Genomic DNA, 18,779 nt, shown 5'->3' on the forward strand with positions numbered 1-18,779 from the left:
AAATAAACAAAAGAGGTAAAGGGAAAATGAGCAGCACTGGTTTGCACGTATGGCCTGCTGGCAATAGGCGGCCCAGCCCACCCCGACTCCTTCCCTTTCCTCTGTTCATCAGAGGTGGGGTGGACGCCTGCACGCCGTCCATGGCGCCGCTGGACACACGTCGGCCATCCTGCGGTCCCCTGGGTGGTTAAGGACATCACCCGCGAGACCCTCCCGCAACCCTAGACACTTTCCTCCTTTCCATCGCCTCCCACGCTCGAACCCAAGCTCGTCCGCACGCGTCCATGGCCGCGTCGCAATCGTAGATGTGGCCACCGGCCACCGCACGTTGTTCCGAGCTGTCCAGGAGCCCCGGCGGGTTCTTCTCCGTCGACCACATCACCGGATCGAAGCCGGGGAGCACCCGCGACGCCGCCCGCATCCGTTCCCTTCGCCGGCGTCCTCCTCGGCCACTGCGTCGATCTACTCGCTCCGACCGTCCCCGGCACCCTCGAGCCTTCCCCGAGCATCAATGTGAGCTCCGCGTCGATCCCTTTTCCTCTAGGCGTCGCTCCCATCCTCTGGCCGCAGTTCCACGAGCTCCGTGCTCCGGCCGCCGCTACGGCCGAATAGCTCCACGCTTCTGAGCTTCTCTGCTCATTTGCATTGCGCCGATGAGCTCCTGGTGACCCGTAGGTGTTGCCTGCACATTTCGTTGGCTCGAACCCGTCGCGAGGCGAGGAATTCCTCGAGCTCTGCTTCGACCGCCACGGCGCTCGACATTGCGGTTGCGCCCAGCACCGGCCGCGGCCGCCCACACCCGTAGCCACGGCCCCCGATCGCGCCCGCTCCGCCCATCTCCACTGCCTGCAGCTCGCTCGTCGGCGGCGACCCGCGCCCACTCCACATGCCTCGGCCGTTCCTCTGCACGCGCTGCACCGCCCCCGGTCACACCCTACGCCTGCCTCGCCATGCTCCGGCCCCACGCCTGCCTCGCCATGCTCCGGCCCCACGCCTAGCCCACGCGCCTCGCCTTCGCCTGCTGCCGTCGTACTCCCCCCTCCCCCACTACTGCCTGAAGCTGCAGCTCGCCTCCACTGCCGCCTGTAGGCCTCCGCGCCGGTGGCCGCCTTCGTTACCGCCCGCAGGCCCGCGCGCCCCCGCGCTGGCACCCGCCGCCGCCGCTCTGCCTGGCTGCCGCCGCCTACCACCTCCGGCCTCCCCCCGCCAGCGCCGGCGCCGCCGGCTGCCGCCCGAGCCCGGCCCCGCCTGCTTCTGGCCATGGCCGCCGGTCCTCCTCTGCGAGGCCGTGCGTGCTGCCCAGCCACCGGAGGCCGGCCGTGAACCCCCCTTGACAAGTGGGGTCGGCTCTTAAAAAAAGTAAATAAAAGAAAATATTAGTGAAATACTCCCTCTGTTCCGAAATAGTTGTCGCTGGAGGTTTCTAGTTCAACTTTTGCGTAGTACAGAAATATCCTCACTTTCCAATTTTGCCCTCGCCGGCCTTCGCACTCGCTCGCTCACTCACTCGCCCAGCCGCACTCAGTCGCTCGTGCTCTCTCGCGCTTCTCGCCGCTCGCAGGCCTTCCCCTTCTCGCCTGCCTCCCCTCTCCCCGTCGCTCGCCGGCCTCACCCTCCCCTCTCCCCATCGCCGGCCTCACCCTCCCCTCTCCCCATCGCCGGCCTCACTCTCCCTCTCCCTCTCCCTCTCCCTTTCCACCACCCTGCCTCCACTCACACCACGGAGGTAAAAAAATCAATCTTTTGAGCCGGCGACGAGCTTCTACTCTGGAATATGCAATGGAGGCATGGATGTGGAGCACCAGCGCTGGATCTGGGCGGCGGAGGCATGGATGTGGAGCGGCACCCGAGCGGCGGATCTGGAGCAATGCCGGAGCAGTGGAGCGGCGGATCTGGAGCAGAGTCTTCGTCCTCACGGTGCCCACGTCGTCGTCTTCGCCGGAGTAGCTGCTTCCTCCCCTGCCCAACGTAAGTAATCCCGTGCCCAACGCCGGAGTCTTTCCTCCCTGCCCAACGCCGCTTCTCTGTTGCTGGTTGGTTGGAAACCAACAGTTAAAAGGGAGAGTGAGAGGGAGGGGCAGATTAATTGAAATTAAGTTTCAGTATACCTGCGCTGGTAGTTGTAGTTTCAGTTAAACTTGGTAATACAGCTCCCAAGCAGGGCCGCGTTAGCGGGGCTGTTCGATTTGTAGTGTGTAGACTGTAGAGAGTCTTACTGAAGGTTTGTTCAAGTACTAAAAGAACACGAGGCCTTGCATTGCGATCGATGGCTAGAGTTCTTCTATGCATGGCTGATTATGCAACTGCAAGAAATTTGTTTTGATAAGTTTGTTATTTGCCTTGCAAAAATCATGCCAGGGCTGCCCTGCAAGTTTTGCCGAAATTACTTATTTTCTTTCTGGCTAAATTAAGGAGAACATATGGGTGACAGAACTGTAAATTACTCATAAATGGGCAAAGAGGAGGAAGAGTAATCTCTTTCTCTAGTCTTTTCCATGCCCTCTCGTTCAACGTGCTCCAACAGAGACTTGATGTCCTCTAGCTTTGCACAATTAATGAGATGCCCAACTACTTTGAGGACCCACTTTGTTTTCTTCTGTGGCTTACAGCAACTCCGACAATGATATATCATCAATAGGAAAATCTTGAACGGGTTATTGACTTGATTTTTTTGGTTTTGTTCATAATAACTCCACACAGTGAATCATACTCCTGCTGATCATTTTTTGGAGTAGTTCAGACAACAAATTAAGGAAGAAAAGTTCCTTTTTATAATTGTCAGAGGTTGTGTACCAGCCAATAGTGATACAGTACAAAAGTTTCATCTACTCCAAAAATGCAATTCTGCTGCTCATCATGATCGAATGGTGCATTACTGTTATCTTGGATATTTTTTGCTTATATCCTGCTTTATTTGTTGGTGGCACAGGATGGTCGATGGGTGCATGTCATAGAGAGAGACCTGACAGAGCCTGATAGAATTGTGGGTGAATTGTTACAACCTGGAGGCTACCTGAAATTGATGGAATTGGGTCTGCAGGGTAAGCTTTGCTCTCTCCTGCTCAAAATGGGTTTCCTAACAGAACCATAGGCAAATTCTGTAATTTTGCACATGAAGCTTCTGTAATTTTGCCCATGAAGCTTCAGATTTTAGCACATGAAGCTTCTGCTACTGTTAATCTTGTCATGAATCTTCTGTTGACTTGGTACATTAGCTTAAAATGATTCTTTTCCTTTAAGTAAAACTAAATAAAACTTTTTCTGTTAATTTAACAGTTGCAGTAGTATAGCACCTGCAGTAGTGTAGGATAGTAGGAGTTTAGTGTAGGACAGCAGTAGTGTAGGACAACAGTAGTTTAGTGTGTAAGTTTCAGTTCATTAACTGGATTTTTTCAGTTACTTAACTGAAACTTTTTCAGTTACAGTAGGACTTCTCTTCTCTCTTCTTCTCTCTTCTCTTTCTCTTCTTGCATCTGTAGTTTAGTGTCCTTCTCGTGTGCCCTCCATACTCCTCTCCTCTCCCACTCCTTTCCTCTCCTGCTACTTTTCTTGTTCTCTTCTTCTCTAAATTATCTTCTCATCTCTAAATCCACTCATCTTCTCTCCTACTACCCTCTTCTCTTCTCTTTCATTTAAATGGAGTACTTGTTGGAAATATGCCCTAGAGGCAATAATAAATTGGTTATTATTATATTTCCTTGTTCAGGATAATCGTTTATTATCCATGCTAGAATTGTATTGATAGGAAACTCAGATACATGTGTGGATACATAGACAACACCATGTCCCTAGTAAGCCTCTAGTTGACTAGCTCGTTGATCAATAGATGGTTACGGTTTCCTGACCATGGACATTGGATGTCGTTGATAACGGGATCACATCATTAGGAGAATGATGTGATGGACAAGACCCAATCCTAAGCCTAGCACAAGATCGTGTAGTTCATTTGCTAAGAGCTTTTCTAATGTCAAGTATCATTTCCTTAGACCATGAGATTGTGCAACTCCCGGATACTGTAGGAATGCTTTGGGTGTACCAAACGTCACAACGTAACTGGGTGACTATAAAGGTGCACTACAGGTATCTCCGAAAGTGTCTGTTGGGTTGGCACGAATCGAGACTGGGATTTGTCACTCCGTGTAAACGGAGAGGTATCTCTGGGCCCACTCGGTAGGACATCATCATAATGTTCACAATGTGACCAAGGAGTTGATCACGGGATGATGTGTTACGGAATGAGTAAAGAGACTTGCCGGTAACGAGATTGAAAGGGGTACCGGGATACCGACGATCGAATCTCGGGCAAGTAACATACCGATAGACAAAGGGAATTGAATACGGGATTGATTGAATCCCCGACATCGTGGTTCATCCGATGAGATCATCATGGAACATGTGGGAGTCAACATGGGTATCCAGATCCCGCTGTTGGTTATTGACCGGAGAACGTCTCGGTCATGTCTGCATGGTTCCCGAACCCGTAGGGTCTACACACTTAAGGTTTGATGACGCTAGGGTTATAGGGAATAGATATACGTGGTTACCGAATGATGTTCGGAGTCCCAGATGAGATCTCGGACGTCACGAGGAGTTCCGGAATGGTCCGGAGGTAAAGATTTATATATGGGAAGTCCCGTTTTGGCCACCGGAAGAGTTTCGGGCGTCACCGATAATGTACCGGGACCACCGGAGGGTTCCGGGGGTCCACCGGGAGGGGCCACCAGCCCCGGAGGGCCCTATGGACTGTATGTGGAGAGGGACCAGCCCCTTAGTGGGCTGGGCGCCTTCCCTCCCAGGGCCCATGCGCCTGGGGGTTTGGGGGAACCCTAAGGGGAGGCGCCCCCCTTGCCTTGGGGGGCAAGGCAACCCCCCTGGCCGCCGCCCCCTCCTCAGATTGGATCTGAGGGGGCCGGCCCCCCCTCTCCTAAGTTTTCTTCTGCCCCTATATATATGTGGGGGGTGGGAGGGCAGCAGCAACCCAAGTTTTGGCGCAGCCCTCCCCCTCTTCCATGTCCTCCTCCTCTCCTGCGGTGCTTGGCGAAGCCCTGCAGGATTGCCACGCTCCTCCATCACCACCATGTCGTTGTGCTGCTGCTGGATGGAGTCTTCCCCAACCTCTCCCTCTCTCCTTGCTGGATCAAGGCGTGGGAGACGTCACCGGGCTGCACGTGTGTTGAACGCGGAGGCGCCGTGGTTCGGCGCTTAGATCGGAATCAACCGCGATCTGAATCGCTACGAGTACGACTCCTTCATCCGCGTTCTTGCAACGCTTCCGCATCGCGATCTAAAATGGTATGTCGATGCACTCCCCTTCCCTCGTTGCTAGATTACTCCATAGATTGATCTTGGTGATGCGTAGAAAATTTTGAATTTCTGCTACGTTCCCCAACAGTGGCATCATGAGCTAGGTCTATGCGTAGTTTCTATGCACGAGTAGAACACAAAGTAGTTGTGGGCGTTGATTTTGTCAATTTACTTGCTGTTACTAGTCTTATCTTGATTCGGCGGCAACGTGGGATGAAGCGGCCCGGACCGACTTTACACGTACACTTACGTGAGACAGGTTCCACCGACTGACATGCACTAGTTGCATAAGGTGGCTAGCGGGTGTCTGTCTCTCCCACTTTAGTCGGATCGGATTCGATGAAAAGGGTCCTTATGAAGGGTAAATAGAAATTGGCATATCACGTTGTGGCTTTTGCGTAGGTAAGAAACATTCTTGCTAGAATCCCATAGCAGCCACGTAAAACATGCAACAACAATTAGAGGACGTCTAACTTGTTTTTGCAGGGTATGCTGTGTGATGTGATATGGCCAAAAGGATGTGATGAATGATATATGTGATGTATGAGATTGATCATGTTCTTGTAATAGGAATCACGACTTGCATGTCGATGAGTATGACAACCGACAGGAGCCATAGGAGTTGTCTTAATTTATTGTATGACCTGTGTGTCAATGAAAATGCCATGTAATTACTTTACTTTATTGCTAACCGTTAGCCATAGTAGTAGAAGTAATAGTTGGCGAGACAACTTCATGAAGACACGATGATGGAGATCATGATGATGGAGATCATGGTGTCATGCCAGTGACAAAGGTGATCATGCCGTGCCTCGAAGATGGAGATCAAAAGGCGCAAGATGATATTGGCCATATCATGTCACTTTATGATTTGCATGTGATGTTTGTCATGTTTACATCTTATTTGCTTAGAACGACGGTAGCATAAATAAGATGATCCCTCACTAAAATTTCAAGAGACGTGTTCCCCCTAACTGTGCACCGTTGCGAAGGTTCGTTGTTTTGAAGCACCACGTGATGATCGGGTGTGATAGATTCTAACGTTCGAATACAACGGGTGTTGACGAGCCTAGCATGTATAGACATGGCCTCGGAACACATGCGAAACACTTAGGTTGACTTGACGAGCCTAGCATGTAAAGACATGGCCTCGGAACACGAGAGATCGAAAGGTCGAACATGAGTCGTATAGTAGATACGATCAACATGGAGATGTTCACCGATGATGACTAGTCCGTCTCACGTGATGATCGGACACGGCCTAGTTTGACTCGGATCATGTATCACTTAGATGACTAGAGGGATGTCTATCTGAGTGGGAGTTCATTAAATAATCAGATGAACTTCATTATCATGAACATAGTCAAAAGGTCTTTGCAAATTATGTCATATCTTACGCTTTAGTTCTACTGTTTAAGATATGTTCCTAGAGAAAATTTAGTTGAAAGTTGGTAGTAGCAATTATGCGGACTGGGTCCGTAAACTGAGGATTGTCCTCATTGCTGCACAGAAGACTTATGTCCTTAATGCACCGCTCGGTGTGCTGAACCTCAGCGTCATCTGTAGATGTTGCGAAACATCTGACATACACGTTTTGATGACTACGTGATAGTTCAGTGCGTAATGCTAACGGTTTAGAATTGTGGCACCAAAGACGTTTTGAAACGTCGCAGAACATATGAGATGTTCCGAAGACTGAAATTGGGATTTCAGACTAGTGCCCACGTCAAGAGGTATGAGACCTCTGACAAGTTTCTTAAGCCTGCAGACTAAGGGAGAAAAGCTCAATCGTTGAGCATGTGCTCAGATTGTCTGAGTGCCACAATCGCTTGAATCGAGTGGGAGTTAATCTTCCAGATGAGATAGTGATGGTTCTCCATAGTCACGACCACTAAGCTATTAGAGCTTCGTGATGAACTATAACATATCAGGGATAGATATGATGATCCTTGAGCTATTCGCGATGTTTGACACCGCGAAAGTAGAAATCAAATAGGAGCATCAATTGTTGATGGTTAGTAAAACCACTAGTTTCAAGAAGGGCAAGGGCAAAATGGATACTTCATGAAACAGCAAATCATTTGCTGCTCTAATAAAGAATCCCAAGGTTGAACCCAAACCCAAGACTAAGTGCTTCTGTTATGAGGGGAACGGTCACTGAAGCAGTACTACCCTAGATACTTGGTAGATGAGAAGGCAGGCAAGGTCGACAGAAGTATATTGGATATACATTATATGAATGTGTACTTTACTAGTACTCCTAGCAGCACGAGGGTATTAGATACCGGTTCGGTTGCTAAGTGTTAGTAACTCGAAATAAAAGCTGCGGAATAAATGGAGACTAGCTAAAGGTGAGATGAAGATGTGTGTTGGAAATGTTTCCAAGGTTGATGTGATCAAGCATCGCATGCTCCCTCTACCATCGAGATTGGTGTTTGCGTTGAGCATAAACATGATTGGATTATGTTTGTCGCAATTCATTTAAGGAGAATAATGGTTACTCTGTTTATTTGAATAACACCTTCAATGGTCTTGCACCTAAAATGAATCTCGATTGCAGTGATACACATGTTCGTGCCAAGAGATATAAAATAGTAATGATAGTACCACATACTTGTGGCACTGCCATTTGAGTCATATTGGTATAGAACGCATGAAGAAGCTCCATGTAGATGGATCTTTGGACTCACTCGTTTTTGAAAAGATTGAGACATGCGAACCATGTCTATTGGTATATATATGCATGAAGAAACTCCATGCAGATGGATCGTTTGGACTCACTTGATTTTGAATCACTTGAGACATGCAAATCATACCACATGGGCGAGATGACTGAAAGGCCTCGTTTTCAGTAAGATGGAACAAGAGAGCAACTTGTTGGAAGTAATACATTTGATGTGTGCAGTCCAATGAGTGCTGAGGCACGCAGTGGATATCGATGTGTTCTTACTTCGCAGATGATTTGAGTAGATGCTGAGAATGTTTACTTGATGAAACACAAGTCTGAATTATTGAAAGGTTCAAGTAATTTCAGAGTGAAGTTGAAGATCGTCGTGACAAGAGGATAAAATGTCTGTGATATGATCATAGAGATGAGTATTTGAGTTACGAGTTTAGCGCACAATTAAGACATTGTGGAAAGTGTTTCGCAATTAATACCGCCTGGAACACCACAGTGCGATGGTGTGTCCGAACATCATAACTGCACCCTATTGGATATGGTGCATACCATGATGTCTCTTATCGAATTACCACTATCGTTTATGGGTTAGGCATTAGAGACAACCGCATTCACTTTAAATAGGGCACCACGCAATTCCGTTGAGACGACACCGTTTAGATTAACCTAAGTTGTCGTTTCTTAAAAGTTTGGGGCTGCGATGCTTATGTGAAAAAGTTTCAGGACGATAAGCTCGAACCCAAAGAGGATAAATGCATCTTCATAGAATACCCAAAACAGTTGGGTATACCTCCTATTTCAGATCTGGAAGCAAAAGTAATTGCTTCTAGGAACGGGTCCTTTCTCGAGGAAAAGTTTCTCTCGAAAGAATTGAGTGGGAGGATGGTGGAGACTTGATGAGGTTATTGAACCATAACTTCAACTAGTGTGTAGCAGGGCACAGGAAGTTGTTCCTGTGGCACCTACACCAATTGAAGTGGAAGCTTATGATAGTGATCATGAAACTTCGGATCAAGTCACTACCAAACCTCGTAGGACGACGAGGATGCGTACTACTTCAGAGTGGTAAGGGATCCTATCTGGGAAGTCATGTTGCTAGACAACAATGAACCTACGAGCTATGGAGAAGCAATGGTGGGCCCATATTCCGACAAATGGTTAGAAGCCATGAAATCCGAGATAGGATCCATGTATCGGAACAAAGACTGGACTTTGGTGAACTTGCCCGATGATCGGAAAGCCATTGAGATAAATGGATCTTTAAGAAGAAGACGGACGTGGACGGTAATGTTACCGTCTATGAAGCTCGACTTGTGGCAAAGAGTATTTTCACAAGTTCAAAGAGTTGACTACGATGAGGTTTTCTCATCCGTAGCGATGCTTAAGTCCGTCGGAATCATGTTAGCATTAGCTGCATTTATGAAATCTGGCAGATGGATGTCAAAACAAGTTTCCTTACCAGTTTTCGTAAGGAAAGGTTGTATGTGATACAATCAGAAAGGTTTTGTCGATCCTAAGGATGCTGAAAGGTATGCTAGCTCCAGCGATCCTTCCATGGATTAGAGCAAGCATCTCGGAGTCAGAATATACGCTTTTATGGAGTGATCAAAGTTTTTGGGTTTATACAAAGTTTGTTAGAAACTTGTATTTACAATAAAGTGAGTGGGAGCGCTACAACATTTCTGATAAGTATATGTGAATGACATATTGTTGATCCGAAATGATATAAAATTTCTGGAAAGCATAAAGGGTTGTTTGAAAGGAGTTTTTCAAAGGAAGACCTGGATAAAGCTGCTTACATATTGGGCATCAAGATCTATAGAGATAGATCAAGACGCCTGATGATACTTTCAAAGAACGCACACCTTGACATGATTTTGAAAGAGTTCAAAATAGATCAGCAAAGAAGGAGTTCTTGGCTGTGTTACAAGGTGTGAGTATTGAGTAAGACTCAAGACCTGACCACAGCAGAAGAGAAAGAAAGGACGAAGGTCGTCCCCTATGCTTTAGACGTAGGCTCTACAGTATGCTATGCTGTGTACCGCACTTGAAGTGTGCCTTGCCATGAGTTGGTCAAGGGGTACAACAGTGATCCGGGAATGGATCACATGACAGTGGTCGAACTTATCCTTAGTATCTAGTGGACTAAGGAATTTTCTCGATTATGGAGGTGAAAAGGAGTTCGTCGTAAAGGGTTACGTCGATGCGAACTTTGACACTAATCCGGATGACTCTGAGTAGTAAACCGGATTCGTATAGTAGAGCAGTTATTTGAAATGGCTCCAAGTAGCGCGCGGTAGCATCCACAAGATGACATAGATATTCGTAAAGCACACACGGATCTGAAAGGTTCAGACCCGTTGACTAATAACCTCTCTCACAAGCATAACATGATCAAACCAGAACTCATTGAGTATTAATCACATAGTGATGTGAACTAGATTGTTGACTCTAGTAAACTCTTTGGATGTTGGTCACATGGTGATGTGACCTGTGAGTGTTAATCACATGGTGATGTGAACTAGATTATTGACTCTAGTGCAAGTGGGAGACTGTTGGAAATATTCCCTAGAGGCAATAATAAATTGGTTATTATTATATTTCCTTGTTCATGATAATCGTTTATTATCCATGCTAGAATTGTATTGATAGGAAACTCAGATACATGTGTGGATAAATAGACAACACCATGTCCCTAGTAAGCCTCTAGTTGACTAGCTCGTTGATCAATAGATGGTTACGGTTTCCTGACCATGGACATTGGATGTCGTTGATAACGGGATCACATCATTAGGAGAATGATGTGATGGACAAGACCCAATCCTAAACCTAGCACAAGATCGTGTAGTTCGTTTGCTAAGAGCTTTTCTAATGTCAAGTATCATTTCCTTAGACCATGAGATTGTGCAACTCCCGGATACCGTAGGAATGCTTTGGGTGTACCAAACGTCACAACGTAACTAGGTGACTATAAAGGTGCACTACAGGTATCTCCGAAAGTGTCTGTTGGGTTGGCACGAATCGAGACTGGGATTTGTCACTCCGTGTAAACGGAGAGGTATCTCTGGGCCCACTCGGTAGGACATCATCATAATGTGCACAATGTGACCAAGGAGTTGATCACGGGATGATGTGTTACGGAACGAGTAAAGAGACTTGCCGGTAACGAGATTGAACAAGGTATCGGGATACCGATGATCGAATCTCGGGCAAGTAACATACCGATAGACAAAGGGAATTGAATACGGGATTGATTGAATCCCCGACATCGTGGTTCATCCAATGAGATCATCATGGAACATGTGGGAGCCAACATGGGTATCCAGATCCCGCTGTTGGTTATTGACCGGAGAACGTCTCGGTCATGTCTGCATGGTTCCCGAACCCGTAGGGTCTACACACTTAAGGTTCGATGACGCTAGGGTTATAGGGAACAGATATACGTGGTTACCGAATGTTGTTCGGAGTCCCGTATGAGATCCCGGATGTCACGAGGAGTTCCGGAATGGTCCGGAGGTAAAGATATATATATGGGAAGTCCCGTTTTGGCCACCGGAAGAGTTTCGGGCGTCACCGGTAATGTACCGGGACCACCGGCGGGTTCCGGGGGTCCACCGGGAGGGGCCACCAGCCCCGGAGGGCCCTATGGACTGTATGTGGAGAGGGACCAGCCCCTTAGTGGGCTGGGCGCCTTCCCTCCCAGGGCCCATGCGCCTGGGGGTTTGGGGGAACCCTAAGGGGAGGCGCCCCCCTTGCCTTGGGGGGCAAGGCAACCCCCCTGGCCGCCACCCCCTCCTCAGATTGGATCTGAGGGGGCCGGCCCCCCCTCTCCCTTGCCCCTATATATATGTGGGGGTGGGAGGGCAGCAGCAACCCAAGTTTTGGCGCAGCCCTCCCCCTCTTCCATGTCCTCCTCCTCTCCTGCGGTGCTTGGCGAAGCCCTGCAGGATTGCCACGCTCCTCCATCACCACCATGCCGTTGTGCTGCTGCTGGATGGAGTCTTCCCCAACCTCTCCCTCTCTCCTTGCTGGATCAAGGCGTGGGAGACGTCACCGGGCTGCACGTGTGTTGAGCGCGGAGGCGCCGTGGTTCGGCGCTTAGATCGGAATCAACCGCGATCTGAATCGCTACGAGTACGAATCCTTCATCCGCGTTCTTGCAACGCTTCCGCATCGCGATCTACAATGGTATGTAGATGCACTCCCCTTCCCTCGTTGCTAGATTACTCCATAGATTGATCTTGGTGATGCGTAGAAAATTTTGAATTTCTGCTACGTTCCCCAACAGTACTCCACACAAGCAAATGTAACTTTTGAAACAAAAGTGATTTCTCTTCTCTTCTTGCTCTCTTCTCTTATCTTGTCTTCTGAAACTTAAAAGCAGCAGCAACAACAACAGGTCCTTCTACTCTAGAATTAAATGAAACCTTTCCTTAATTTAATTAATTAAACCGAAACCTTTCCTTTAATTAATTAAACTGAAACCTTTCCTTTAATTAATTAAACTGAAAACTAAAGAATTACACATACAAGTCTCACTAAATGGAGAAAAAATATATGGAGTAAAAATGATCACAAAATGGAGTTACACATACAAGTCTCACAAAATGGAGTATTACACATATGGAGTAATTTCACATGGGATGCACTCCGCACAAGACTAATCTCAAGGAACTACACATACCCCACATCTGAACAAGCCTCATCTCAAGCATCCGAACAAGCCTCATGTCAAGCATCTCCCATCTCAAGCATCTGAACAAGCCTCATGTCAAGCATCTGAACAAGCCTCATGTCAAGCATCTGAACAAGCCTCATGTCAAGCATCCGAACAAGCCTCATGTCAAGCATCCGAACAAGCCTCATCTCAAGCATCAGAACAAGCCTCATGTCAAGCATCTGAACAAGCCTCATGTCAAGCATCTCCCATCTCAAGCATCTGAACAAGCCTCATGTCAAGCATCTGAACAAGCCTCATGTCAAGCATCCGAACAAGCCTCATCTCAAGCATCCGAACAAGCCTCATCTCAAGCATCCGAACAAGCCTCATCTCAAGCATCCGAACAAGCCTCATGTCAAGCATCTGAACAAGCCTCATCTCAAGCATCTGAACAAGCCTCATCTCAAGCATCTGAACAAGCCTCATCTCAAGCATCTGAACAAGCCTCATGTCAAGCATCTGAACAAGCCTCATGTCAAGCATCGGAACAAGCCTCGTCTCAAGCACCTAAACAAGCCTCATCTCAAGCAGCACAAGCCTCATCACTGAACCCTCCCCATTACCTCTAAGTTGTATAGGGCATTCGTGTAAACCTCTTTCGGGCATGTTAGTCTTGGAGGTAGCTGCCCAAGACCGTCAAGCCTTTCCTTGTTAACATGTGGTATTTTATACCCATTTCCCACCGCATGGTTCATGATCTTAGTCATGCACATTTGTAGAGTTAGGAAAATTCTGTTGAGCTTGTAAACATCATAGCCTTCAAATTCCTCCAAAACACCTGCAATAAGGTCTTGTAGTGTTTTAGGACTCAGACAATCTGTCAGCGATTGCAGCGAGTCGAAAAACCCAAGGTCAAGCACATTCAAATCAGGACTGTTGGCATGCTGTTGTACTAATCTAATGTCAAGTCCAGTTTTTGCGACAGCTGCTAGAAATTCCTGGTCATCTGGCAAGATATGGGGCTTAGCATTATCCTGTTGAATGTAGATGGTCTGTCCAGCATCACTTTCCGGCCAAACAGCTTGTATCGCTGGTAAGACCTTCTCTATCAGGAACTCCCTCATCACTTTTCTGTCGACCTTTATTGACTTTGTCTCTATTGTACCTCTGGGCCTGTTGTCGCTTCTCCTCTGAGCAGGAACTTCTTTCACGAATGGCCAGATACCGATTTTCCCAGAGAAGGTCACGTTTCCTTTGTTGTCCCACCTTGGCCTAGCAACGGCCGTTAAAAACATCACCTTGCCAATACAGTTGCCGTGTATAGGCCTCGTAGGCTCTTCCCCCCCATCCAGCAGATAATATGTTCTATTCTTCTTTGTCATGTTAAACCACTTCTCGTCAATATGGACAACATTATGCATAGTCTTGAACTTAGGCCTCGTAGTTGATGTTGTTGCCTCATCAAGCATCGACAAACAAAATTTCATCCTATCCATCTTATTCTTTTCCTTTAAAGCCGGCTTCACACAGTTTGTATGCCTCCTAATCAAATTTAGCATGAACTTTCTATGAAGTGTGGTAGGGCTACATCCCAGTTGCCAGGCTAGTGACCTAATAGTAGACCTCCTGTTTAATGGGATTGTTAGGATTTTTCTAGGTTAATGTCCTTAGGCTTTCTTCCAGAATTTCCTTTTCTCTGATCGGCAACATCTACCTCTTGACCTTGTTGAATTTGCAACATTGCTTTCCTCCAAATTCTTTGTATATTCCAAACACCCACTCCAAAAAAAATTGCAATGTCTTGCGTATCAGTTTTCTTAAAAGTGCCTCCTCTACTCATACACAATGTATGCAATGCTACATAAGCAGCAAATTTTTGCTGGTCATTGAGGGTTTTATTTTTTCTACCAACTTGCCCAGCACCTGCACCAAGACATACAACAAAGAAATCATTAAATGTCTTGCATAGTAGTAGCAGTAGCAGCAGGAGGAGCAGCAGGAGGAGCAGCAGTAGCAGTAGGAGTCGCAGTAGTAGGAGTAGCAGTAGGAGTTGCAGTAGTAGTAGGAGTCGCAGTAGTAGTCGCAGTCGCAGTCGCAGTGGCAGCGGCAGCGGTAGCAGTAGCAGTAGCAGTAGCAACCAAGAACATCCTAGCCGAAGTTGCATGACCCAATACTAACACCAGAAGTGATCTCACAGATGCAGAGCCACAGTTAGTGCTAGAACTAACATTGTTTTCTTGCGTACTTAATCATGATCTGGAGTACTAGCATGGAGTAAATTTTTTGCAAGAGTACAATTACAAGCATGAGTACACTGAATTTCTTGTAGCAGATGGAGCACATAAAAATGGAGTAGCTCACCTACTGTTGATCTGCTAATTTGTCAATTTTCTGCTCCTTGCTGATCCTTGCTGCTCCTTGCTCCTTGCTGATCCTTGTTGATCCTTGCTCCTACTGTCGATCTGCTAGTTTTGACAGGTGACAGATGGACAGTGGCTGCTCCTTGCTGATCAATTCAAAATTGCTCTGGCGACCAATTCAAGCTTGATGTGACTGGCGAGAAGACGTCCTGGTCAATCACCACATCTGATCAATTTATGTCTGTGGCGAGAAGAAGTGGTACAACTCCGGCGATCAATTTCTTGGGCGATTAACAATTTTGATCAATTCAAACAGCAACACAGGCAGCGCTACTGCTGCTGTTGGTCAATGCGGGAAGGAGCATGGGCGGAGGTCAATTGGCCGGATCCGGAGCTCCAGTGCCTGAATCGAGGAGCTGGAAGGCTAAGGCAGGAGGAGGAGGAGCACAGGCTGCGCTGCTGCTGCTGTTGGTCAGTGCGGGGAGGAGCACGGACGGAGGTCAATTGGCCGGATCCGGAGCTCCAGTGCCTGAATCGAGGAGCTGGAAGGCTCAGGCAGGAGGAGGAGGAGCACGGGCGGCGCTGCTGCTGGTCGGTGCAGGGAGGAGCACGGGCAGCGCGAAGGCCAGGAGTCGCGGGTGGCGCGACGGCCAGGAGTCGCGGGCGGCTGGAGGCTGTGGCGGACGGCGAGGGAGCTCCGTACGAGTTTGGGCTCTTGATTGGAGCAGAGGAAGGCGGCCGGCGAGGGAGCTGCGGCCGGCGCGGACGGACGCCGGAGCTGCAGCAGTGGGGTGGAGCCTGGCGGAGGGGAGGAGCGATGGAGGAAGACGAAGATCCCCGGCGACAAGAATTTCAAATTGAGGGTAGTTTGGTACTTTTTCCTGTTTTCACCTGGTCGGAGAAGTTCCCCAACGACAACTATGTCGGAACAAAGGGAGTAATTAATTAGTTTAGTTAATTAATTATTTAGGATAATTAGTAACTACCCTATGACAGTGGCCCCCCTCACTTAAATACCCTGTTAAAATAAAGGACAAGTCTTGTCAATGACATGTAGGCCCCGCTGACCCTTTTGACCAGTCAATGTTGACTGGTCAACTGCTGAGTGTGCATGCTGACTGGACCCCCTAGCCCACTGTCATACACTCTGGCTATTTCAGCACTAGGTGACAAAACTTTATTCTACTTATTATTCGAATTAAACAATTTTAGAAATTCTAGAAAATTATTAAAACTTTCATAAATCATAGAAAATAAACCGTAACTCGGATGAAAATACTTTGTACATGAAAGTTGCTCAGAACGACGAGACGAATCCGAATATGTAGCCCGTTTGTTAGCCACACGTCCCTAGCATAATGAACATGCAACAATCCTCCTCCGTTTCATCTGCCCGAAAACGTCAAACACCGGGAATACTTTCCCGGATGTTTCCCCCCTTCACCGGTAGCGCCTAATACTGCGTTAGCTCACCCTAGCACCGCTAAATGTCATGTCATGCATCTTAATGCATCTCTTTGTATTGTATTCATTGTTTCTTCCCCCTCTTCTCTCCAGTAGACTATGAGACTGACGCTGATGCTGCCCCGATCGACTACGGTGTTGACGACCCCTCCTTGCCAGAGCAACCAGGCAAGCCCCCCCCCTTGATCACTATATATCGCCTATTCTTCTCTCTAGTGCTTGCATTAGAGTAGTGTAGCATGTTACTACTTTCCGTTAATCCTATCCTGATGCATAGCCTGTCCTTGCTACTACTGTTGTTACCCTTACCTGCAATCCTACATGCTTAGTATAGGATGCTAGTGTTCCATCTATGGCCCTACACTCTTGTCCGTCTGCCATGCTATACTACTGGGCCATGATCACCTCGGGAGGTGATCACAGGCATACGCTATATACTTTATACTGTTACATTACTTATGATACTGTTTGGAGATGGGGGCTGAAGGGGCAGGTGGCTCCATCCCGCTAGAGGTGGGCCTGGGTTCCCGACGGCCCCCGACTGTTACTTTGTGGCGGAGCGACAGGGCAGGTTGAGACCACCTAGGAGAGAGGTGGGCCTGGCCCTGGTCGGCGTCCGCGGTTACATCATAATAACACGTTTAACGAGATCTTGGTATTTGATCTGAGTTGGGTCGTTGACCTTATACGCACTAACCGCCACGTGGGACAAGATATGGGCAACCGGCATCGTGGTATCAGCCGAAGCTCTTTTTGACGTCAGCGACTGAGCGGCGCCCGCCGCATTGGACCGTAAGCTCGCGCTTGTATTAAGGGGGCTAGGTCTGCTTCCGGCCGCGTACGCAACGTGCAGGTGTGCAATGGACGATGGGCCCAGACCCCTGCGCGCATAGGATTTAGACCGGCGTGCTGACCTCTCTGTTGAGCCTAGGTAGGGCTGCGACGTGTTGATCTCCCAAGGCCGGACATGACCCAGGAAAGTGTGCCCGGCCAGAGGGATCGAGCGTGTCAGGTAATGTGGTGCACCCCTGCAGGGAAGTTGATCTATTCGAATAGCCGTGTCCACGGTAACAGGCGACCTGGAGTTGTACCTTGACCTTATGACAACTAGAACTAGATACTTAATAAAACACACCCTTTCAAGTGCCAGATATAACCCGGTGATTGCTCTCTAACAGCGCGACGAGGAGGGGATCGCCGGGTAGGATTATGCTATGCGATGCTACTTGGTGAACTTACCATCTACTCTCTTCTACATGCTGCAAGATGGAGGTGGCCAGAAGCGTAGTCTTCGACAGGATTAGCTATCCCCCTCTTATTCTGGCATTCTGCAGTTCAGTCCACCGATATGGCCCTTTACACGTATACCCATGCATATGTAGTGTAGCTCCGTGCTTGCGAGTACTTTGGATGAGTACTCACGGTTGCTTTTCTCCCTCTTTTCCCCCTTTCCCTTCTACCTGGTTGTCGCAACCAGATGCTGGAGCCCAGGAGCCAGACGCCACCGTCGACGATGACTCCTACTACACTAGAGGTGCCTACTACTACGTGCAGGCCGCTGACGACGACCAGGAGTAGTTTAGGAGGATCCCAGGCAGGAGGCCTGCGCCTCTTTCGATCTGTATCCCAGTTTGTGCTAGCCATCTTATGGCAACTTGTTTAACTTATGTCTGTACTCAGATATTGTTGCTTCCGCTGACGCGTCTATGATCGAGCACTTGTATTCGAGCCCTCGAGGCCCCTGCATTGTATTATGATGCTTGTATGACTTATTTTATTTTAGAGTTGTGTTGTGATATCTTCCCGTGAGTCCCTGATCTTAATCGTACACATTTGCGTGTATGATTAGTGTACGATTGAATCGGGGGCGTCACAAGTTGGTATCAGAGCCGACTGCCTGTAGGAACCCCCCTTTCCAACTCCTTGGCCAAAGTTGAGTCTAGTCCTCGAAAAAAAACTTTTACTAACATGGCTGTGTGCCTTACGGGCCCACGTCGCCATTGGGTGGTAGTAGGATCTTTTATTCCTCGACCTATACTCTGGGACTCTGATCTCTCTTCTATTCGGGTTAAATGATTTTACTAAATCTGACTCTAGGTTCTCGTAACTACTTCCTCCCGGAGAGCCCTTGTTACAAATGATCGCCTGCTGCGCTAGAAGATTTCGAAGATACTCTACGATGTTCTCCCGAGACACTTGAGCCCATCGCCTTTGCAAATTCCCTACCACTGTTATATCCATATGGATAACCACATATACTCGCCATTCATACAATGTTTCCCAGTTGATCTTGTTATTACAAGATACCCCG

The 18,779-nt window shown here is 48.0% G+C and overlaps 1 long non-coding RNA gene across 2 annotated transcripts; it reads left to right on the top strand.

Moving 5' to 3' along the window:
• The first annotated feature begins 1,483 nt into the window (after positions 1 to 1,483).
• LOC109734670 (uncharacterized) lies at positions 1,484 to 16,076 on the top strand. Of its 2 annotated transcripts, XR_002225894.4 has the most exons (3): positions 1,484 to 1,968; positions 2,930 to 3,041; positions 15,114 to 16,076. It is a non-coding gene; the product is annotated as an uncharacterized lncRNA (long non-coding RNA). The 2 variants fall into 2 exon arrangements; XR_005759523.3 differs by lacking the exon at positions 15,114 to 16,076 and having other exon boundaries at positions 2,930 to 3,187.
• The last annotated feature ends 2,703 nt before the right edge of the window (positions 16,077 to 18,779 follow it).

The sequence above is a fragment of the Aegilops tauschii genome, chromosome 6, assembly GCF_002575655.3.
Source record: "Aegilops tauschii subsp. strangulata cultivar AL8/78 chromosome 6, Aet v6.0, whole genome shotgun sequence".
NCBI classification, from domain to species: Eukaryota; Viridiplantae; Streptophyta; class Magnoliopsida; order Poales; family Poaceae; genus Aegilops; species Aegilops tauschii.